Raw genomic sequence first — 24222 nt, 5'->3', positions numbered from 1 at the left:
GGGCTGCCTTCAGATGTTTTTAAAAATAAGATAGCTGCTTATTTCCTTGACATCTGATGGGAGGGCGTTACACAGGGCAGGCGCCACTACTGAGAAGGCCCTCTGTCTGGTTCCCTGTAACCTTACTTCTCACAATGAGGGAACCGCCAGAAGGCCCTCAATGCTGGATCTCAGTGTCCGGGTAGAACCATGGGGGTGGAGACGCTCCTTCAGGAATACAGGACAGAGGCCGTTTAGGGCTTTAAAGGTCAGCACCAACACTTTGAATTGTGCTCGGAAACGTACTGGGAGCCAATGTAGGTCTTTCAAGACCGGTGTTATGTGGTCTCAGCGGCCGCTCCCAGTCACCAGTCTTGCTGCCGCATTCTGGATTATTTGTAGTTTCCAGGTCACCTTCAAAGGTAGCTCCACGTAGAGCGCACTGCAGCAGTCCAAGTGGGAGATAACTAGAGCATGCACTACCCTGGCGAGACAGTCCTCGGGCAGGTAGGGTCTCAGCCATATTTATACTACCATCAGCATAGTTTTTGCTCTGAGACATTGGAGCACATTGTGGTCCAAGAAGCCTGCCTCTCCCTTTTATCATGAGGGAGTGAGTTATAATCCATTGACTGAAAGCCGGTCCACACAGGCATGATCTTCACCTGGCATACTCTCCAAAATTTATCTGATGAAAATAGGGACATCAATAATAATAATAATAATAATAATAATAATAATAATAATAATATCCCCACCCATTTGACTGGGTTGCCCCAGCCACTCTAGGCAGCTTCCAACATATATAAAAACACAATAAAACATTAAACATTTCGAAACTTCCCTAAACAGGACTGCCTTCAGATGTCTTCTAAAGGTTGTATAGTTTCTTTTCTTCTTGGCTCAGGGGTCACAATGCTCATTATCCAGAGCTTCAAGTTTAGCAAAGTCAACAATAATGATATTTGAGTCCCTAGATTATGATGTCCACATGGAGACAAACAAATGTCCATAGCTTTTATTCCACAAATAGATAATATTTTAAACTGAATTGAATAAAAGTGGATTTCAGAATGAACATTAATTCACCATAGAGGGTAAACCAGCTCCTTGAGTAATTAGGTATTTTATAGAAATTTTATTTGCACAAATATATTGTGTCCTCTCTACTTAGCTATAAACATTTCCCTCCATGTATAATAGAACCCTTTTAGCATTTACAGTACAGCTCATTACTGTGCATATAAATTAGCCTTTTTTATATGCTAAAAGTGATGTGTGTTGAAAATCATGTTCCCTAATAATGCAGTGCAGTTTGCCTCTCCACATTAAAAAAAAAGTTATACAGCTGTATTGTCTTAGGTGAAAACCCTCAAAATTAACAAATTATAAGGAACACAGGAACGTATTCATATTGAGTCCATCAAGCTCAATCTTCTAGTAGCAGCTCTCCAGGAGTTTCACCTGGCCCTACCTGAAGCTTCTGGGAACTGAACCTGGGGGTTAAACCAGGGACCTTGTAGATGCAAAGCACATGCTCTGTCATGGACTGGACTGAACAGGAAGGCTGGGAAATGTCACCTCGGTCTGCTCGGCCCCTCTCGGACGAGGAGGGGAAGGGGAAAGATTTCCCCCCCCCCTTGTCTCCAGCAGTTTGAAGAGGAAAAGGAGACAGGGCTAAATTACAGCTGAATGAAGTTACAAGATTGTCATGAACGAGCCAGCCACCAGGGAAGGTTTACAGCCAGCCCCCTCTGAAGGTTTGCAACCAGATCCCAATGAAGGTTTGCAACAAGCTGAAGAAAGCTGCCAGGAACAGAGAGGGTTAACTGCCAGGCAGGCTGAGCATCAGTGAGTGCCAACTCCCCCACCCCTTGGAATGCCAGTTGATAAGAGAAAGGCTGGGAGTGAGCTGGAACCTGGCGAGAACAGAGAAAGAAGCAGTTTGTCAGAACAGGAAGAGATTGGAGCTAAGCCAATCCCTCCTAAGGGCCAATCCTCCACCAGGGCCAGGACTTTTTCAGTGACGGCTCCAACTTGGTGGAATGCTCTGTCCCACGAGACTAGGGCCCTGCAGGACTTGATCTCCTTCTGCAGGGCCTGTAAGACAGAGCTATTCCACCTGGCCTTCAGTTTGAATTAGCCTGATCCTCTATTCCCTTTTCCCTTTTCTCTTCTATGAAGAAACCCTTTCTGGGACTCCACATTTAAACTCTTCCCTGGTCTCCTTACTGGCCCTAGCAGGACCAACTTGACCAGTTAGCCCTGGTGATCATTTGATGTCTATTGACTGGGTCCCCCCCCCAAAAAAAATGACCCCTGAATTTTTGAATTTTGTTGATATTGATGGTGCATTTTATGTTTTGTTTTATGCTGTTTTATGCTGTTTCTAAGTCGCATTTTAATCAATGTTTTATATTTGCTGTTAGCCACCCTGAGCCCGGTTTTTAAACCGGGAAGGACAGGGTATAAATAAATTATTATTATTATTATTAGTAGTAGTAGTAGTAGTAGTAGTATCAGTATTAGTAGTAGTAGTAGTAAGAATAGGCTAAGGGGAGGGCTGTTAGACTGGAAACAAGTCAAAAGGCACAAAGTGAGAAAGTTCAATATCTTCTGTAACCGGAAGGAAAGCTCAGTAGGGTCATCATGACTGATGAGACTGGTGGCTTGTTAGAGTCATACGGAGAACTCTGTTTTTACAATAAATCTTCCCTTTTAATTTACTACGCTTGCTGTGTTATCAAATTGGGAACCGGGACTCCTTACAGAGATTGGGGGGGGGCTGGAGTGAGAGAGCAGCCAGCAGAGACCTCCCTGGAGATTCTGGGAGGTCCTCTTTCTCCAAGGGCCAGTCAATCACTCCATAGTCAAGAACAGAGAATGCAGAGGTGTGTGACTCCTGGTACTCAGGATGTTGTTGGGGACAGAAGAGGAGAGACTTAGCGTAGGCATCGTCTCCTTTCCATGGAGACATGGATTCTTTGTCTTGCAACCAGATGACTGAATAAAAACCATAAATATGAACTTGCTTGTTCTTTTTGCCTTTGATGCAACTGGGGGAGGAGAGCATCCTCCGCTCCTGACATGCTTTACAAATTAGCCACAACCCTCCCTGCTAGATAAGAGGAATCTGAAATTGTTGTTGTTGTTACATCCGACTTACAGCATATCTAAAGACATCAAGCATAAATAACCTCCCAATACAAGGCTGCCTTCAGATGTCTTCTAAAAGTTGGGTAATTCTTTATCTCCTTGACATCTGAAGGGCGTTCCACAGGGAGGGTGCCACTACTGAGAAGGCCCTCTGCCTGGTTCTCTGTAACTTCACTTCTCGCAGTGAAGGAACCAGCAGAAGACCCTCGGAGGAGGACCTCAGTGTCCAGGCTGAGTGATGGGGGTGGAGATGCTTCATCATTTTATATGATTAACTGCATGTGATTAATTTAGAAGTCTCTAAAGCAGGTGTGGGGAAACCTTTTGCAGTCAAGGGGGGGGGCACAGTCTTTTGCTTCTAAATAGTTCCAGAAAAGGAGGAAAAGGAGCACCAAATCTAGTCAGTGGGTTCCATGGGTTTACAGATGCATGGAATTCAGTTTGTATCAAAGTATGTCCTACAATTTAGCTTCCCTTTTTACCACTTGGTTACGGGATTGCAGCCCACTCTACAGCCTTGTCTCCAACTAGGTTTGGGCTCCCTGTGTGATGCAATGCTCTGTTTCTTCTGATTCTAATCCACTTCTCCAACTAGATTGTTCAACACAAAGAAACAATAGAACTTCCTGTTGTGGGAGAAGACACACCAAGAACAGTGACTCTCGGAAGGCAGACCCCTCTAAGAACATAATGTTTTCATATTTCTTTCTTTTTTATGATACTCCCTAACTGGTTTTTATTCTGTATCTCTGTTCTCAAGAGATTGTTTTCTGTACCTCTTAGAGATGTTTAAACATTAAGTGGTTTAGAAATGTTTCTAAATAAAACAACAAATAAACCTGAAGGTATGAATGCTTCCAATGAAGAACAATGGCTTGAATTGCATCGATACCACAAACAGATATCAGGGTGTTGTTATTGTTGTTGTCATTTGCAGCAACTTGCAGTTCACCCCATCTTTTCTGCCCTCCATGTGACCCCATTTCACTGAGGGCGGTGATAGTACATGGCACAAGAAAGTCTCAAGGCCTCTTCACGTGCTCATCGTTACCAGTGGACCTCTGATGGATCCTCAGAAGACCTCATTGGTCCTCAATTATAATTGGACTGAGCAAAAATGCCTCTACCTCCAATGCTTTGTGTTCAGATTCCTTCACTAAGCAAAACCAACTGGGTGAAACCCAGTTCAATGTGATAATTGAGCGCAGAGCCTCTGCAGCTCATAAGCAAAGTAAAACATCAGTTGCTGAAGAAACTTGATTTCGCTCCCTGCCACCCCCATTCTTCTCCATGCCATTAACACTTTTTATTATTATTTAAGTATTTCAGCCAACCATTGTCCGCCTTTGCTGAATGTCTCTTTAACAACTCTGCTCCAAGCTTTATTGGGCATTGCAATACTCTCTTAGTGTCAAATTGCTGCATTGTGAAAGTCAAAGAGAGTATGTTGATTCTGCTCCTAAGTGACATTGCCGAAGCGTGGCACACATTTAGTAACCTGCCTGACAAGTTGTCTCTTTCGCAGAGGGGTTACAAAAAATAAATAAAAATGATCTGACCATGATTGATGGCAGAGTTGCCCCTTCTCGGTGATGGGGAAAATAAGTGGAGTCAAAATAGATCTAGCTACATTATGGTGCTTCTCTCTTTACTGCTGCCGTCTCATTTCTCTTCATTTAGATAAGAGAGTTTTGCTTTGAACACTCTTATTCCAACAGCCTCCAATATACCAACCACTGTGCTTATTACTTTCTTCTTTTCACTTTGAAATTACTTCAGAGACATTGTTTCATTAAAGGGGAAGACTTTTCAAACTATGCTTACCAATGTTGGTAGAACATGTCAAGGACAACTGTGCTGAATATTAGAGTCCCAGATAGGGTGCTCATGCTGTGTTGTTTATATTTGGGTATTTATTATTGAAAGCAGTGTAGGATAGTGAGTATGCTTGGTTAACATGTGGTACAAAGTGCATAAAGCAACTGATCCATGCACAGCTCTGTGAGGTTGGTGTCACATTTAAATTGGGGCTGCTGGCAATGTTAGAACCATGGGGGGGACCTATCATCTGTAGGGATGCTGCCTTGCCCCCCTGATGTTTCCACTGAGAAAATGCCCACCCCCTTTATAAAATATTTGGATTGTATTTGGAAGATTTGATAGAGAGGTTGGAGAAAATTGAGTCTGGGCACATTAAGACACCTTCAGCAATTGGTAGCAGAGAAAGGTTGTCCTGAATTTGGGGTGTTGTTGTTTAGTCGTTTAGTCGTGTCCGACTCTTCGTGCCCCATGGACCAGAGCACGCCAGGCACTCCTGTCTTCCACTGCCTCCTGCAGTTTGGCCAAACTCATGCTGGTAGCTTCGTGAACACTATCCAACCATCTCGTCCTCTGTCGTCCCCTTCTCCTTGTGCCCTCCATCTTTCCCAACATCAGGGTCTTTTCCAGGGAGTCTTCTCTTCTCATGAGGTGGCCAAAGTACTGGAGCCTCAGCTTCAGGATCTGTCCTTCCAGTGAGCACTCAGGGCTGATTTCCTTCAGCATGGATAGGTTTGATCTTCTTGCAGTCCATGGGACTCTCAAGAGTCTCCTCCAGCACCATAATTCAAAAACGTCAATTCTTCGGCAATCAGCCTTCTTTATGGTCCAGCTTTCACTTCCATACGTCACTACTGGGAAAACCATAGCTTTTACTATACGGACCTTTATATAGCTTTTAGTATACTATACTATACTATACTATACTATACTATACTATACTATACTATACTTATATAGCTTTTACTATACGGAATTTGGGGTACAGGGCCAAAAAGCACCAAAACTGGAGGTATTTTTGATGGGGAAGATTTTTCTGAATTTTAGTACGCTCTCCCTCTCTTATCACAAATTTAGTAATGTGTCTACCTTTTGCTACCAGGGGTTGATTTTACAATTTTTTTCTGACTTAAAAGGTTCAGGGGGTGGCGTCTTACCAGTAGACTAAAAAACAAACAAACTAGGGGTATTTTTTTCCTTGTGAGTCTTTTTGTTGTGATTTAAGGGTTCAGAGGTGGTGGGCTTACCATTGTCAGTGAGGTAGTTATGCAGCAGCAGCACTTTTCATTCTCAAATTTAAGAGGCTGAAGAGGAGTTACTCTCAGTGGACAGGTCACCATTTTCCTCAAGATTACACAAGAGATCACAATGTGATTCTGAGGCATTTGTGCAATGTGTTGGAAAAATCCATTCCACCTTTAGTTGCAGACATGGAACTGTTGCATGTCCCATGTCTGTTTACATACCGTCACAGCCTGCTGGGAACTTCCATTGTGTATATAGCTTTTGCTTTCCCGTTGCTCTGTCCTAGTTCCTGCCAACCTAGCAGTTCAAAAGCATGCTAGTGCAAGCAGATAAATAGGTACCACTGTGGCGGGAAGGTAAACAGTGTTTCCACCATGGTCCGCACGACCTGGAAAGCTGTCTGTGGACAAATGCCAGCTCCCTCCAGCTCCTTTCCAGCCTGAAAGCGAGAAGAGTACCGCAACCATAGTCGCATTTGACTGGACTTAACCATCCAGTGGTCCTTTACCTTTACCTTTACCTTTACCTGTGCATGGTCTTTATACACTTTAGATAATGTAGTAAAGATATTCTACAACTGTCGACTACTTTGAGAGGAAGAGTGAGATATTACAACAACAACAACAACAACAGTCATCTGTAGGGAAACTAAATAATAAGTATACAAGTATGGTATGACACACTGGAATTGCATTGATCAGCTTGGACAGAGGAGTGTTTGTTTTAAGGGACTTAACTTTGTAAAGTATGTGAGATCAAGCGAAAAGTTTCCCAGTGTCCTGAGGTATGTTGAACCTCACAGTTTTAGATGTATAAGGCTATGGCAGAAGCTTGTATGGTTGACCCAAAAGTTTTCAGTAAGAACTTTCATGAACCAACACGAAGGATGGAAGAAATTTGGAGGTGAAACTAACAAGGAGAAAACTGAGCAGCAGTCAATCTTTCTTTTGTAAGATAGTTGCTTGCCACATGGGTTTCAGGTCTTTCTCTCTCTTTACTTTACACACACATGCACACATTCTCTCTCTCTCTCTCTCTTTCTCTCTCTCTCTCTCTCTCTCTCTCTCTCTCTCTCTCTCTCATATCTCATTCCAGGGCATTTTTTTGTGTTGGGGGGAGAGGGATGACTGTTGCCAGTAGGAGGTGTTAAGGAACCCTGACCATTAGGTCCACTCGTGACTGACTCTGGGGTTGCGCGCTCATCTCGCTCTATAGGCCAAGGGAGCCAGCATTTGTCCGCAGACAGCTTCCGGGTCATGTGGCCGGCATGACTAAGCCGCTTCTGGCAAACCAGAGCAGCACACGGAAACGCCGTTTACCTTCCCGCTGGAGCGGTCCCTATTTATCTACTTGACATGACGTGCTTTCGAACTGCTAGGTTGGCAGGAGCAGGGACTGAGCAACAGGAGCTCACCCCGTCATGGGGATTTGAACCGCCGACCTTCTGATCAGCAAGTCCTAGGCTCTGTGGTTTAACCCACAGCGCCACCCGCGTCCCTATTAGGAGGTGTTACTTTCCTCAAAAATAATGCTGCATCTGGGACATTCAGTGATGGGGAGTGGCTGCTGTCTGTTGGCAATCAGTGAAAAGAGCTCTGTGCTGTCACAAAAGGCAACCATATATAGTAAAGAAGACGGAAAGATTGACAGCTCCCCACATCAAATGGGGGGTGTCTTTTGTGCTGTCGTCTGCAGCCCCCCCCCCCCAGATCCCATGCAGCTCCTATCAGTACAGCCTGGATTTTCCCCTCCCCCCGCTGGACACCTGGAGGTAGCCGCCTACCTCTGCCAGTTACCCAATTCCTAGCTGGGGAGGCGTTGCCAGGAGAGAGTTGGCTGGGTAAGGGGAGGGATCGCCCAGCCCACACAATAGTGGGCGGAACTTACCTGGGAGTTCTCAGTCGGCTTCAGAGCTTCTCCCACCGTGCTGTCCCTCAGTTAAGCCTTCTTTTGTAGGTTAACCACTTCTTCACAGGTACGCGGGCGCTGCTATGTTATGGTCACTGTTGAAGGGCCAGAAATGAATTTTCCTGCATTGGCAGGTTTTGCCTTCCCTGTACCAAAACATCACAACTTTGGCAGTTTCAGGACTTGGGCGGAATCTGTTTAGTCTATCTTCCCTAAATGGGGTGTGTGTGTGGAGCAGTGACCCACGCCCCCCCCTGTGGCAGCGATCCCAGGGTTCCCCATTAAAGGGGTTGTTTTGAGGGGAGGCATTGGCCATAAACAAGTAGGTTGTCATTGCTCTCCCCTGCGACAGTGGGTGAAATGGGGGGGGGGGCAGAACAGATGTTCTCCAGAGCCAGCCCAATCCCTACACATTCTGGATAACCCTGATGTTCCCCAGATCCCCGGCTGGGGATTGGGAAGGATAAAAACCCAATGCCTAAGCCAAGGTCTCCCTACATCTGAAGTTTTAATAAAGTTGTGGCCAAATTTTAATCCCATAACACATTGTCTTGAGTCATTGTTCCACACGGGTGTCGCCCAGGGTTGGGGGGTCTTTGCCTATCCACGCAAATAAAACAGTCAAGTAACTGCTGTCAATACTAATAGTAAGTCTTCAAAACCTCTTAAGGAATGTTGGTCTTCCTAATATTGAATTGAGATGAGGTGGGGGGAGGGAATGTCACAAGAGCCTTGGAATAATATACTGCTTGGGATGATGTGACAGCCCAGCACAAAAAACATGGCTCACTAATGCCTGTTGACTTCTCCAAAAACTAATGGTATCAGTTGGTCTTCATACTTTCAGCAATATGATATACTTTTTTCCCCATTTGAGAACAGGTCACACAGTCCAGTAGTTCCATTTGCCATTCAAAACATTATACTCGCAGAGAAAAAATTACCTCAGTTTTCAAAACTATTTGCTACTGAGCTTCACACTGTGCTCTTCTGCAGTCATTACACTGGGTATGCATTACTCTGGCCTCACATGCCAATTTAAAACAGCAGTTGCCATTCATGTTGCCAAGCTCCAGCTTTCTAATGGCACTCAGAGATCCATCTGGACACATTTTATTCAGTGTTCTGGGGCAAGCTGACCTCAAATTTTTAGATAAATGGTTAATTGTTAATATTGCGCAGCTAGGGATTTATTTTTAAACTTTGAGGGGGGATCTATTTCCTACCTTGATTGTTGTTATGCAGGCAATTTTGCATGTTGGGTTTCGTTAAGGAAAAGTTGTGAGGTGAATTGGACTGGTTTATTCGGTTTCCACTCAAACTCTTATCTGAACTTGGTGTGAATTCTAGGCAAGCAGAGCCCACTCCTCTGGCCCATAAGTCCAAGTGTCAATAATTGTGTTAGTTATATGTTATGTTAATTGTTAATGACTTATGACCATGTTTGAGAATGTTTTAAATTTAATCTCAGGCTTCAGGAGGGGACATCGTTTCCACTCAGACCTCAGCATAAAGGGAAGGGAGATTTAACTCTCCATCCCCAGCCACAATCCCATCAGAAATCCTCCCACCACCCATACCATGTACTAATAACTTAATAAAAAATATTCTGATGTGACTGTAAGTTACACAAATTACATAAAAAGTGGCTACGTTCAGAGACGGGTGTTCATTTTTCACCAACAGTGTCAGAATAATAACTAAAGTCCACGGTACTAGGAGAAACGATGATAGGAAATATTAAAGGAAATCTTACAAAATCTTACAAAAAGAGAGAGGCTAAATTGCATAAATATATGTAAGAATTCACACACAAAAATATTATTTATTCAATTTATATCTCACCCTTCCTCCCAAAGGAGCCTAGGAAAGCAAACACATCAGTTGAAGCAAACACATAATTAAAAACATTTTTAAAAAAATGGTTTAAAAGATTCATTCTCTCAGACAGCATTTCAGGGTTGCCAGGAACAACCATCAATAATGTGTTTTTTTTTTAAAAAAAAATCATCCCATGGATGGCTGGCCATCACCCTTTCAATCACCTCACTTAACCCATTCAATCAGTCCCCTCCTGCTAGATTTTATCAGCCATGAGGAGCAAGAATTGAGAGGGCACTTAGACACACTGCTGCAAAAGTCCTGCCTACAATCTCAGGCTGAACAACTGAAGCTGATCCCACAAAATGTAAGTTTTGGGTTTCACTTTTTAAATGTAGAAATTCAAAGCCCCAAAGATGGTTAAAGATACCCTGCAGCTCTGAAAAGCGTTTTTTCTTCTTCCCCAAAATCGGTATCTTTTCCATGAACCCAAGTTTCATCACTGAAATGCTAACTAAAATCTACTTCTGAATGAATTTGGTAAAAAAATTCACATCACCCCATTTTTCAATATACAGTGGTACCTTGGGTTACATACACTTCAGGTTACATACGCTTCAGGTTACATACGCTTTAGGTTACAGACTCAGCTAACCAAGAAATATTACCTTGGGTTAAGAACTTTGCTTCAGGATGAGAACAGGAATTGTGCAGCCGTGGCGCAGCAGCAGCAGGAGGTCCCATTAGCTAAAGTGGTGCTTCAGGTTAAGAACAGTTTCAGGTTAAGAACAGACCTCCAGAACGAATTAAGTTCTTAATCTGAGGTACCACTGTGCTGCAATCAGTCAACCACCACTCGGTCCACTCTACTCTGTCCCCCTCCCCTCTTTCTATTTTAGTTTAAATATTAATTAATTAAGTAAATAAAAAAATAAGTATAAAAATAAAAGTTCATCTTGGGTGGGGGATTCTTCTCTAGCATGTCTCCTTGTAACCCTAAAGCAGTCTATGTTATGTTACTCTGCATATGACCTGAGGAAGTTCCATCATGCTAACTAGAATCTCTGTTTTATTTTGTATTCTTTATGTAATATAACTTTTCATGAACACCTAAGGTCAAGAGATCTGTAGTGTATCTTGATTTCAGTAAGGTTTTTACAAAATCCTCCATTATATTCTTGTGGAGAAGCTGGTAAAAGGTGGGATGGATGATGTAACTGTTAGGTACATTTGTAGCTGATTGATTGACTGAATCTGAAGAGTGTGAGATGTGAAACACAGAGCAGTCAAGTACAACATCCCTAGAGTGGACATAAAAAGGGGATGCCTGGACCGGCCAGTCGGAACTTCCTGTTTCCTCCTAGGCTGGGACAGACTTCCTCTACATGTGTCCAGAGGTGGGTATGACCTCACCTATGCAGGTAACAAAATAACTCATCGGAGGCCGCCATCTCTCTCTCTGACTACATTTGTCAAAGAAGCAATATCTGCTTAGCCAAAGATGCTCTCTTGGCTTCCAGCCAAGAGAGGACAAAGGGACTATCTCTTTATGGGATAGATTCCAGGTATATTACTTTTGTAATTTAAGTCTGCCTTCTGGGATCCATCTGTGAACAGAATGTGAGTGAGTAAACTTTTTTATACTTTTATAGAAGACTGTGCCGTGTCTATTTCTTTTATGAGGGACTAAAGGGGAAATTACCAGATAACTTATTTTAGAGGCTCTAGCAAGCCTGAGCAAACGCATCAGCTGTGTAAGTTTAAAAAGGGAAGTGTTACTCTGCTAAATTGTAGAACTTGTTAACACAAGTTGGAAAGGATATAATCAAACAATATATCCTTTCCTGCATCCCTGAACACTCCCACAAAGAGTACTCATTCATGGTTCCTCATCATCCTGGAAAAAAGTGGCCAGTAGTGTGTCACAGGGTCCTGTCCTGGGCCTGTTATTGTTCAACGTCTTTATAAATCATTTGGGTGAAAGAATTGAGGGGATGCTTATCAAATTTGCAGATGGCACTAAACTGGGAGGGGTAGCTAATGCCGCAGAAGACAGAATCAGAATTCAAAATGACATTAACAGATTGGAGAACTGGACGAAAGCCAACAAAATGAATGTCAATAGGGACAAATGTAAGGTTCTGCACTTAGGCAGGAAGAACTAGATTCCCTAATATAGGATGGGGGATACCTGGCTTCCTAGCAGTACCTGTGGAAAGAATCTAAGGGTCTTGATGGACCACAAGCTTCACAAGGGTCAACAGTGTGATGCAGAAGCAAAAAAAGGTAACACTATTCTAGGCTGCATCAACAGAAGTATAGTGTCAAGGGAAGTAATACAGTGGTACCTCGGGTTAAGTACTTAATTCATCCCGGAGGTCCGTTCTTAACCTGAAACTGTTCTTAACCTTAGGTACTACTTTAGCTAATGGGACCTCCCGCTGCTGCCATGCCGCCGGAGCACAATTTCTGTTCTCATCCTGAAGCAAAGTTCTTAACCCGAGGTTATATTTCTGGGTTAGTGGAGTCTGTAACCTGAAGCGTATGTAACCTGAAGCGTATATAACCCAAGGTACCACTTGATTCTGCTTTGGTCAGACCACACCTGGACTAACGTGTCCAATCGCAGGGGGTTGGACTAGATTACCCTTGGGGTCCCTTCCAACTCTAAGATTCTCTGATTCTATGAAATGGATCTGGATCAATGACAGCCATCCACCAGTGTCATATTCAAAACTGCTTCCCACCCCAACCTCTAAATGATTACTATATATAAATAATACATTAAAGTAGACAAATAATAACTTACAAAAAGGATCAATAAACATGTCACCCATTGCCTATAAACCTTTAAGATAACCACATTCCAGATTTTCTTTTCTGAATGAAATACAATGGTTTCAAACAGTTTTTAATAACCAAGAATCAATTGTAGAGCTTGGGGTACATTGAAACAAAGCTTAGATCAACTCCCCAGATGTTCAGTGTCCAGGGGTTCAGTGCCTGGCACCCAGGAACTCAAGACAAAGGGGAGACTGGCACCCACAAACTCAAAACATTTCACTTCCTTGCAACCTAAGGAAAGCTGTTTATTGGCAGAACACATTGGGAAGAAACAGAACACAGGGATGAGGAGGTAGAAGGGTGAAATCCTGTTCCTGTCCATCATAATACTAGACAGTTTACTACAGGGTGTTGAGCGGGGTTATTTTTAACTCTTATGTGAGAAACAGTAGCCGTAGTCTAGGCCGAAAGTGTTGTCCCTTGGTGACCCCTCCGTGTTGAAAAGTGTGTGTTTGCAAGGTGTTTCCTGTCCTGTCCAGAAATGCACCGTGCTGCATGAAGCCAGCTGTGGATCTTTTCTAAATTAGGGTTACCAGACGTCCCCAGATTTGCAAATCTGTCCCCGGGAAACATGGCAGCGGCAGCCTCAGCAGCCCAGAGCCAACCTGGCAGGGCAGTTGGCTCTGGCTGGCTTCAGGAGTTGCTTGCTGCTCACTGCCATGGTGCCCGTCATTTTTCCTTGCCAGAAGTCCCCATATGATGTGTCTTTTGTGCAACACATCATATGGGGATTTCCGGGAAGCAAACTGGCGGGTGCCACAGAAGCAAGCTGCTCCTGAAGCCAGCCAGAGCCAACTGCGCTACCAGGCTGGCTCCGGGCTGCTGACAGCCACTGCTGCTGCCACTTCTGAAGGGGAACCAGGGACATCTGGTGGTACAGATCTCCTGCCCCCTTCCCCCTTTGTTTTGACTGATCGGGGATGGCTCGGGAGTTGTGGGCGGGTGGCTGTTGCCCAGGTTTTTTTTAAAAAAACTGTGCATTTATGTTTCACAGCGTGCAAAAGAAGAACTTTGCACCTTTATACAATATGCATATGTGCTTGGACCCAGGATCTTTTGCTTCACAATCCCCACTACGGGCTCCCTGTTGCTACTCAGCCAAAAAAACTTTTTAAAAAAGTGTCCCCAGATTCATTGAAAAAAATCTGGTAACCATATTCTAAATTATTTAATTAAAACCACTTAACCCACTGAAAGATACATTTGAAAAGAGGAGTGGTGCCCATTGTTAGGCGAGGTAGCTAAAGTGATGATGTCATGTCCTCCATTGTGACACGTCCCCCTGCTGAGTGACTTGGCTGAGAACTTTGGGAAGAGCAACTATTTGAATTTAGTGAGAGAAGAGCTAGTTTGACACTTGTGGTCTTCAACATAATGAAGGTTCAGACGTCTCGCTTGTAAGTAGAATATCTTATTCTTCCCCCTATTTCTTTAGCTATCCCTTAAGATTTAGACACATAGGGAACCAGGTCATGGTTAGATTAATTTTTAAAGATTGTCCTCAGGGCCCCCTTAGATGATTTCAGGGAAATAGCTGGCAGTGCAGGGATAGAGAGTATCGAGGAAATAATCCATTTCGTGACCTTCTTCCTTTTCTTTCCTAGATCCCGCTGTCTGCGCAGGTTTCGAGAGCTGCTGGCCTCCTGTTGCCGTGCCACTAAAATCCATCCCCTGGACTGTATGAGGCAAGAAAGTGTAATCGTGGACGGGAGGAAAATTAAACTGAGAACCATCTATGTGAGACCGAGGGACCAGGGGATGGATGCCACCAGTGATTCCAACAGTGGTGAGTGTTGATCTTTGTTCACGAAGAACAGGGAGGCTAGAGAGAATCTGGCTGGCTGGGGGGCGGGGGGGGGAGGCAGCTCCCTGATTTAAGAAGAGTTTAGGGATTGGATGAGGAAGGGAGAATGATGTGGGCCACTTGGAGATCCTTGCAGTAATAATAAATGAAAATATTAAGAATCTTTTCTGTTCTTTTCTCTTCCAGGCAGCGGCAACAGTGAGGCCAGCAGCTCTCCCCACCAAGGCCCAGTTTCCCCCTTCCCTAATAAATAAAGATTGTATTATAAATATGCTGGTCTTTGGTCATTTTTTTTTTATCCCTGACGGTTCTTTTCCCTAACAGTATGCATCTACAGCAGCAAGAATGTTACTTGCCCAAAAATGGAAAGAAGAAGTCCCAGCAAAAGAAGAATGGATAACAAAACTTATGGAATATGCAGAAATGGCACATCTTACTGGAAAAATAATCTTACTGGTCAACCAAAAGTCTGATTAAAAAGGAACATTTTTGCCTGGCGCCTAAAGGTGTATAATGAAGGCACCAGGCAAATTCCCTGGGGAGAGCATTCCAGAAGCAGGGAGAACCACAGAAAAGGCCCATTCGCATGTTGCCACCCTCCGGACCTCTTGTGGACCCCCAGGCTGGTTCATATGGGGAGAGGCAGTCCTTTGACTCCTTAGGGTAGTGGGGTATCAGATCCAAACTCTTCTTCTTCCTCTTGAGGTGTAATAGTCCTAAACCATTTAAGGCTTCATAGGTCAAAACCAGCACTTTGAATTGCGCCCGGAAACTAATTGGCAGCCCGTGCAGTTGGGCCAGGATTGGCGTTATATGCTGACACCAGCTGAAGTTTCTGAACCATTTTAGAGAGGCAGCCCCATGTATAACACATTGTGGTAATCTATGGTTGCCTGTATTCTTCCTTCTGTTTATATGATATTCAGTCAAAAAATAGTGATTATTTCTAATTTTCTTGTATACATTTTGTTATCAATTTGGTGGGTTTCAGTGTGGATGGAACCCACTGTGATCCTGGATCAGTGGAGGTAGAATGTATGAGAGGAAGCCTGTGGAACCATTTTGTTTGTCAAGGTAATGGCCTTTGGTTGGCCGGTTAAGTACCCAGCATCTTAAAAGACTGAGCTGCATCTTAAAATAATGGGCTCAGATGCCAGGAAACAGAATAATGTTCACAAGTAGTGGGGGTGTAAATATGTTTTTAAAAATGGCAAAGGGTGTTTAAGGAGATAACAGAAATCACTGGGTTAAAGTTGACCAAAAGTCCAGAGGTAGCATCATTATCAATTTATGATGAAGTGGAAGCTTCACAGGCTATGAAGGACTTGCTCACAAATTTATTGACAGCTGCACAAATTATGATAGCTAGGAAGTGGAAGGGGGAAGCAGAATATAAAGTGGAAGAATGCTATAAAGAGGTGTGGAATATAGGTATTAATGATAAATTAACATGTGCCATTAAGGTAAGATGGGAAATATGCAGGAGAAATGATTTTGAGGAGATATGGAGGGTGTTTGTAGAATTTTTACTGTTAACGCCCTCCCACCAGATGTCAAAGAGAAAAACAATTACCAGACTTTCAGAAGACATCTGAAGGCAGCCCTCTTTAGGGAAGCTTTTAATGTTTAATAGGTTATTGTATTTTAATATTCTGTTGGAAGCCACTCAGAGTGACTGGGGAAACCCAGCCAGATGGGCGGGGTATAAATAATAAATTATTATTATTATTATTATTATTATTATTATTATTATTATTAACCTGGAAAAGAGGAGACTGAGGTGGAATCTACACCCACGTTAAAAACATTGTGAAAATGCTTTTTTAAAAATTGCTTTGCAAAATGCACTGAATTTGCTATAGCTCACAGTGTCACAATGGTATATAGCACTTTACAATATATTCAAAACCTTTTATTTGCAGCTGTACAGCTGAGTCCTGAGTGGAGATATGATAGGCACCTTCCAGTATCTTAAGGGTTGTCTCATGGACATAGGCGCCGACTCCATGGGGCTTGAGGGGGCTCGAGCCCCCTCAAAAAATTTTTTTGGGGGGCTCAGCCCCCCCAATAATCTCGGGCGGGCGCCCTTCCAGCAGAGCGCCGCCGCCGTCCCCCGCCGCCTCCTCCTCACCTGCTCCTTCGCCAGCCAGCCAGCCGCACGCCCTAATCGGAGGCACTGCCGGAAATCCCGCGAGAACAGGGGAATCCCGACTGGCCACACCTCCCAGCCAGCCAATCGGCTGGCTGGGGGGCGTGGCTTGCCCTATTTAGGGCCGGAGCCACTTTATTTGCATATTCATGAGCTTATTTATTATTCATGAGCTTTCCCGGGCCCCCCCAATATTTTTTCTAAGTCCGCGTCCCTGCTCATGGAGGATGAAGCAAGCTTGTTTCTCTTGCTCTAGAGGGTAGGATCCAAACTGATGGCTTCAAGTTAGAAAATAGATTCCAACTAAACATCAGGAAGAATTTTCTGACAGTAAAAACTGTTCATCAGAGGAATGAACTCCCTTGGAAGGGGCTGGACTCTCCATCCTTGGAGGTTTTAAAGCAGAGGTTGGATGGCAATCTGTCATGGATGCTTTCGTTGGGATTCCTGCTTTGCAAGCGGCTGGACTAGATCAGTGTTTCCCAACCTTTTTTGGGCAAAGGCACACTTGTTTGATGAAAAAAATCTCGAGGCACACCACCATTACAGCCCCGTGACGTCAGCGCGCAGCGTCACGCCGGGAGGGACGCACGAAAGTGTAAGTTTCAATTTTTTTCCCTCCCCCTTGCCGGGGAACCTCCAAGCTTTGGGGGTGGGGGGGGGAGGAGGCAGCAAAGCGAGGCAGGAAGGAGAGCGCGGCTTGGCTGGGTGAGCTTTGGCAGGGGCAGGGAATGAGAGCCGTGAGGCGGGCGCTGCGGACGGAGGCGCTGCCCGCCGAGCTCGCAGGCAGCCAGGCAGGCAGACGGCGAGAGCCCCACGCTGGGCGGCCTCTCCTCGCCGCCGCCGCCCCGCCTCTCGCCGCCCGACTCGCCCGACTCCCTCCAGGCAACATCTCGTGGCACACCAGGCAACATCTCGCGGCACACTAGTGTGCCGCGGAACAGTGGTTGGGAAACACTGGACTAGATGACTGTAGTGGTCCCTTCCAACTCTACAATTATTGGATTCACAGCATATTTCACACACCGAATGGGAGACGTTTTTGTCTCAGCACTAATTATAGTGAGTATTCTCTGATGCTGGAGATTAAAAGAAAATAAAGCAGCTAGAAAAAGTAATTAGTCTCCATGGGTAATTCTTTATAGTGAAGGACTATCTCATCATCCTCATTTTAATCCTAGGAAAACCTCTAAAAAGCCTTTAGGGTCATTGTTTGACTCAGATGTGTAGAACTATAGCAAACTGCATATGTCTACATGGTCCCCAGGTGAACCACATCTGCACAACAGTGTTCCAGGTCTCTGAAGCCCATATCAAGGAATGACTGGGGGTTTCCAGATCCTACCCTCCTCTTTTGTTTGTTTTTTAAAAGCACCCTGCAGCAAGACCTTAAGGCTTCAGATCCAGCTATAACACAATGGGAATCATAGCTCTCCTGATGTTGTCAGACTCCAACGTCTACCATGCCCAAGCAGCATTGCCAATGAAGGGTGATGGGAGGCATAAGCCAATGACATCTGCAAGGCCACAGGTCCCCAATCTACATGGCGAATCTCCCATTACCATGTGCCAAAGAAGAAGAAAGAAGAAGACCATGTGCCAGAGCGGAAGGACAAAGTGTTTGTTTTCTGATCTTTCAACCTATGACCCAGAAGACTGGGAATTTGTAACAGACTCATGCACTCCCTCTCTCCTCACTTCCACACTCAGATTTTACTGCGGACTTACTCAGTCTGGCAAACTATGCCTTACCATTAACATTCAAACTGGGAAGTCCCTCTTTCCCCAGTCCCACAACATATGTTCTGTAGAAGGGCCATGTCTTTGCCCCATGGAAAATCAGGCAGCCAGGCATATATTAACCTGCTGTATCTTCATGGTGAGGGAATGGGGAGATTGACATTGATGTGACTCAATCTGAGCATGTGAGGCAATGGGAACCTTCCCAAACTAGACGAGAGACAGTGGGTGCAATCTTCCTTTAGCTTTTCATCAAGTAATGATATCCGGTGCTACTTTATTCAGAAGATAACTTCACATGGTTTATTAATTTTAAATATCCATATTCTGCTTTTCTCCCCAACAGCAGACCTCCAAGGTAGCTGGCAATAAGAGGAAATTAATTCATCAAAAGCAAAACAAAAATGTACAATGTCAGTGGTGACTGATGAAGGCATATGAGGTGGAAAGTGTTATTAAATGTTCTTAGCCCAGACCTTAAATGGGCAACCTTTTTCTGTTGAGGGCCACATTCCCTCAAGAATAATTCGAGGGACTAATTTGCTGGGGGCCACATACTACTCTTTCCCCCTCTCCTTTTGCCATCTCCTTCTCTCTCTCTCTTTTCTTTCTGCCATCTCCTTCTCTCTTTCTTTTTGACATCCCTTTCCTACCTCTTTCCAACCATATGAGATCAGGTCCTGCAGAGAGGGACGAAGAGTTACTTTGCTAATCTCATCAAGCGCCTTTTGTCTCCAATGGATTGTTTCTCCTCAGTGGGAACTGCCACGTTCATCTTGCAGTTGCATTTGGTGAAATTTGATGTTGGCAATTCTACCCAGAACAATTAGAAAAAGCAAGTCTTCAGGCAAGTTTTCAAAGCATACCTCTTACAAATCAGGGTGAAATGAAAGGTGTGATAATCACTTACAGAAACAATAGTCACAGGCTTTAGAATTTGATTCATACGACAAAATAAAAGTCCTATGAGTCACTATTAAATCCAACATGAAACAGGGAAGAGACGCACAATGAAATTAAATGAATTTAGAATTGGAAGATTATTAATGGCACCTCTGCATCTCTATTGCTAATACATTCCTAGGCTGCATAATGGAAAAAGAATACCATCTTATTCAGAGATAATAATAATAATAATAATAATAATAATAATAATAATAATAATAATAATAATGGAGAGGTCACTTTTTGGAGGTGGGATGAATTTTGAAGCTGGAGGGGGGGTATGTAACACCCTCGTGCTCCTCTTGGTTCCTGCAGTTGATGACCAAATTTTCTATCTTGCCCCAGAACAAGGCTATGCAGAGTACTGACAAATGTCATTCAGGCTGTTGGGTTGTGGTATGTGTGTGACAGACTGCTTTTCAAAATGATGTAATTCCAAACCATTATTGGGAAATGAAAAACAGCAGCAGCAACAACAACAACATGGTGAACGAAGTGGATTGCAGTTTCATGTGGCTTCAGAATTCACCCCATCCCTGAACACTTTTTTCAGTGTTGGAATGGGGTCTTGACAGGAGAGGGACATTTTTTTTTGCTTAGCCTAGGAATGTTTCAACTAAACAGTTGCTAACTTACCGTAGGTTGAGACTATATATATACTCTCTAATACTAAATTATTATCTTTTCCTGGGCCTTATTGGAAAATTAAAATTCCTGCGGTGCTGCTAGTGGGTGTTGCTTTCACACACACCCCCTAAAAAAATTGCAAAAAGGCCTAATCCTGTCAATGTAATACTGGCAAAAAATAGGCAGCAATTAAAATCAGATGTTATATTGAAATTAGGTTCCCTACAGTATGAGATTAAGGTTGCAATGCCCACTTTCTCGGGAATAAGTCGTACCGAACCCAATAGGACATATTCTAGTAACAAGAAGCCGAAAGCACCAGCCTGAAGATGACGAGTGAGACCTCGTCGAAACGTCGCCTAGACACCCCAACTCTTACACTCTTACCAAAAAATAGCCAATATCCTCAGAAACCCAAAAGATAAAATCCAGTTAGAAAACCAAGGGGTCTATGAAATACCCTGCAAAGTCTGCCCAGCCACGTACATTGGACAAACAAACAGACGAATAAATGCACGTATCGCAGAACACAAGAATGCCGTCAAAAAAGAAGAAAAAACTTCCTCTCTTTACCAACACATGAAAGAAACAGGACACGAAATTAATTTTGCAGATTCCAAATTGCTCTTTAACATGGAACATCACCACAAGAGAATAATCATGGAAGCCATCGAGATAGAGAAACACCCTCACAACATGAACAAGCGTGACGACACGTCCCGCCTGCCAGACATCTGGAAATTAGCCCTCCCCACAAAAACCGACACCAGAACCAGAGGCACACAGAACGCCATCTCCAATCAACCACACCAGACCCAAACCCAGACCCTCTCCACAGATAAATTACAGACACCATCCAGTAGCCAAACCATAGTGGCACCTCCGGATGCTGCACCCCCCTGCAATCCCTACACAGATCTGGCTGGCACAGGGCACAAAACCACAGCTCGCCCCTATACACGAAGCCAAGCCAGAGCACAACTAAGTGCAGTACAGCCATCTTCTCAGAAAAACTCTTTACAAGGTCAAGAGGTCAAGACACGAAAGCTTTAGCAACTAATCCACACCTAATGACCCTCCTAAGTGGTACCCAGAATATCACTCAAGTAATCACTCAAGATATCCCTCAAGTAATTAATGAACAAAAGAAGAAAAGGCACATTAACCTAGGAACTTCCTCTCTGCCCAGAACGTTGGAGGCTATACACCACACCCCCTCAACAGTATTTATAGGAACTCAAACACTGAGATCCTGCTCTGTTCTAGTAACAAGAAGCCGAAAGCACCAGCCTGAAGATGACGAGTGAGACCTCGTCGAAACGTCGCCTAGACACCCCAACTCTTACACGGGAAGACACCCGAAGACACCAAAACCTACATTCCTGTACCCGTGAAAATCTACGAAAGCATATATATATATATATATATATATATATATATATATATATATATAATCAGTGTGTGTGTATATACATATATGTGTGTGTGTGTGTGTATGACTGCACTCTAGGTAAAGGGTAAAGGGACCCCTGACCATTAGGTCCAGTCGTGACCGACTCTGGGGTTGCGGCGCTCATCTCGCTTTACTGGCCGAGGGAGCCGGCGTACAGCTTCCGGGTCGTGTGGCCAGCATGATTAAGCCGCTTCTGGCGAACCAGTGCAGCGCACGGAAACGCCACATACCTTCCCACCGGAGCAGTACCTATTTATCTACTTGCACTTTGACGTGCTTTTGAACTGCTAGGTTGGCAGGAGCAGGGACCGAGCAACGGGAGCTCCCCCCCTCGCAGGGATTTGAACCGCCAACCTTCTGATCGGCAAGTCCTAGGCTCTGTGGTTGAACCCACAGCGCCACCCGCATCCCTCGGGACTGCACTCTAGGACTCTTCTAAAACCCAAAGTTATTCATAGTTACCAGGAGGAAGGCTGTTCAGCGTTAGTCTTAATTCAGACAGCACTTTATCCTACTTTCCTGACGTTTCCTTACCTGATAATTTCCACATTTTATGTGCTCTATCACACAATGTAAAAGCCACTTCTGGAAATGTAGCAGAAGTTTAACATTCATTTCTGAGTTAATTTTTTCCAGGTGGGAAAAACACACACACCTTGTTTGCAACCCCATTAGCTTGGGAAATCATGAAGTACTTTTGAACTGTAATTTTCCCACTGTTTTCATGGATCATGCCATGTGATGAAAACTGAGGCAGTATTCCAACATACTGTTATTTCCTGCCATTTTCATGGGTTAGTAATGGCACAACAGACATGCCCATAAAGGGTGGCACCATGTTCAGTGACTTCTGCTCTTCTGTCCCACTGATGATGCCCACTGGCATGAATGAAATTTAGCATGTCATGGTGGTCTGTTGATCAAAACACTGCAGTTTCATAATAGAATAGACAATGCAGAGTAAAACACTGGAAACAGGGACAGAATTGCTAGCATTATAACTAGGAAAACTAAAGCAATAATACCCATTCTGAATGCACCCTTAGTCTGACTTTTAGAAGACCCCTGAAAGCACCCCTGCTTAGGGAAGTTTTTAATTTTTGATCTTTTACTGTGTTTTTAAAGTTCGGTTGGGAGCCACCCAGAGTGGCTGGGGAAACCCAGCCAGGTGAGGGGGGTACAAATTAATAATAATAATAATAATAATAATAATAATAATAATAATAATAATAATAATTACAGTGGTGCCCTGCAAGACGAACGCCTTGTGAGACGAAAAACTCGCAAGACGAAAGGTTTTTTTTGTTTTTGAGTTGCTTCGCAAGACGAATTTCCCTATGGGCTTGCTTCGCAAAACGAAGCTTGCCCCCGCACCCCGGACCTCTTTTGAAGCAAGGGGCGGCGGGGAGAAGATCGCCTCTCCCCGTTGCCAGCCCCACAATCTCCCCACTGCCCCTTCCCTTGCTTTAAAACAGGCCCCCTCTGTCCCCGGACGGTCTCCATAGGAACGCATTGATTGATTTTCAATGCATTCCTATGGGAAACCGTGCTTCGCAAGACGAAAAACTCGCAAGAAGAAAAAACTTGCGGAACGAATTAATTTTGTCTTGCGAGGCACCACTGTATTATTATTATGTCTTGTGTGGTCACGCCCATCCAGGTTCTATTACCAACACACACTGGAAAAAATACTTGAGAGACAGAGCAATTGTGAGAAGGTCATATTTATTCAAATGTAAATGGGTTAGGTCAACCCTGTTCTTCCTAACTATACAAAATATTCCTCAACAGATATATGAGTTAAGAACCTTCTTCGGATGTTATGCCCTCTTACTATTTGTACTGTATTTGTTAGAAAATGTATTTTGCAAAGAATAAATTGCACTGGGGAAAAGAAAACTTATGCAACGTAATGTGACAGCTGCAAAATCTTGTGACTCCAATTAAGCCCACAGAAATGCTGAATCATTGCCTTGTTAATTTGTTAACTCCCTTTAAAAGTGAGCATGCATGTGTGCTTTAGATAGGAGGGGTGGAAATTGGAGGTTAGCTGGTTATTTTGCCGTTGTTTTGCAGAGTGTGAACACAGGCCAGCAATGGACTGATAACTTATGCTTGGATATGAAGGAGTTTTGGAAGCAAGAAGAAACACATTGCATTGGCCTTCGTATGCATAAATACTACTGCTTGCTAATAGTTGCCATCCTGCAAATAAAGAGTCATCTTCAAATTCTCATCACAAGGGCTTCAAGGGTGAAACCGCTGTATCACTCTGCATGACTCAGGAAAAAAGCTAGTACAGTCGTACCTTAGTTTTCAAACGCCCTTTGACTTGAACATTTTGGCTCCTGAATGTCACAAACCCGGAAGTGAGTGTTCGCGAACTTTTTTTGGAAGCCGAACGTCCGACGCGGCTTCCGCCTGAGTGCAGGAAGCTCCTGCAGCCAATCAGAAGCCACCCCTTGGTTTTCAAATGTTTTCAGAACTCGAATGGATTTCTGGAATGGATTCCATTCAAGAACCAAGGACGACTGTACTCTCCTTATGGGAGTGAGCATACTAGCTCTATCCTCTATGTCAGGGGTCCCCATGCTGTGGCCCATGGGCCAGAAGTGGCCCAAAGAGGCCGTTTAACCAGCCCACGAGCCGCCCTTGAACTGAGCCATCCGCTTGGCGAGTCCCCGTGTGCTGCGCTAAACTGGTGCAACACTACACAGGGACTCTCTTCCGCGG

General features: G+C 44.1%; 2 long non-coding RNA genes across 2 annotated transcripts in view; both read left to right on the top strand.

Moving 5' to 3' along the window:
• LOC308587165 overlaps positions 1 to 24222 on the top strand; it is a 146577-nt gene that overhangs the window by 55316 nt on the left and 67039 nt on the right. The gene's annotated exons all lie outside the window — the stretch shown is intronic.
• LOC308587744 lies at positions 13997 to 14829 on the top strand. Its single transcript, XR_014008523.1, has 3 exons — positions 13997 to 14168; positions 14376 to 14557; positions 14762 to 14829. It is a non-coding gene; the product is annotated as an uncharacterized lncRNA (long non-coding RNA).

Source organism: Podarcis bocagei (genome assembly GCF_964188305.1).
Source record: "Podarcis bocagei genome assembly, chromosome: 5".
NCBI classification, from domain to species: Eukaryota; Metazoa; Chordata; class Lepidosauria; order Squamata; family Lacertidae; genus Podarcis; species Podarcis bocagei.
This window is presented reverse-complemented; position numbering and strand designations above follow the sequence as displayed.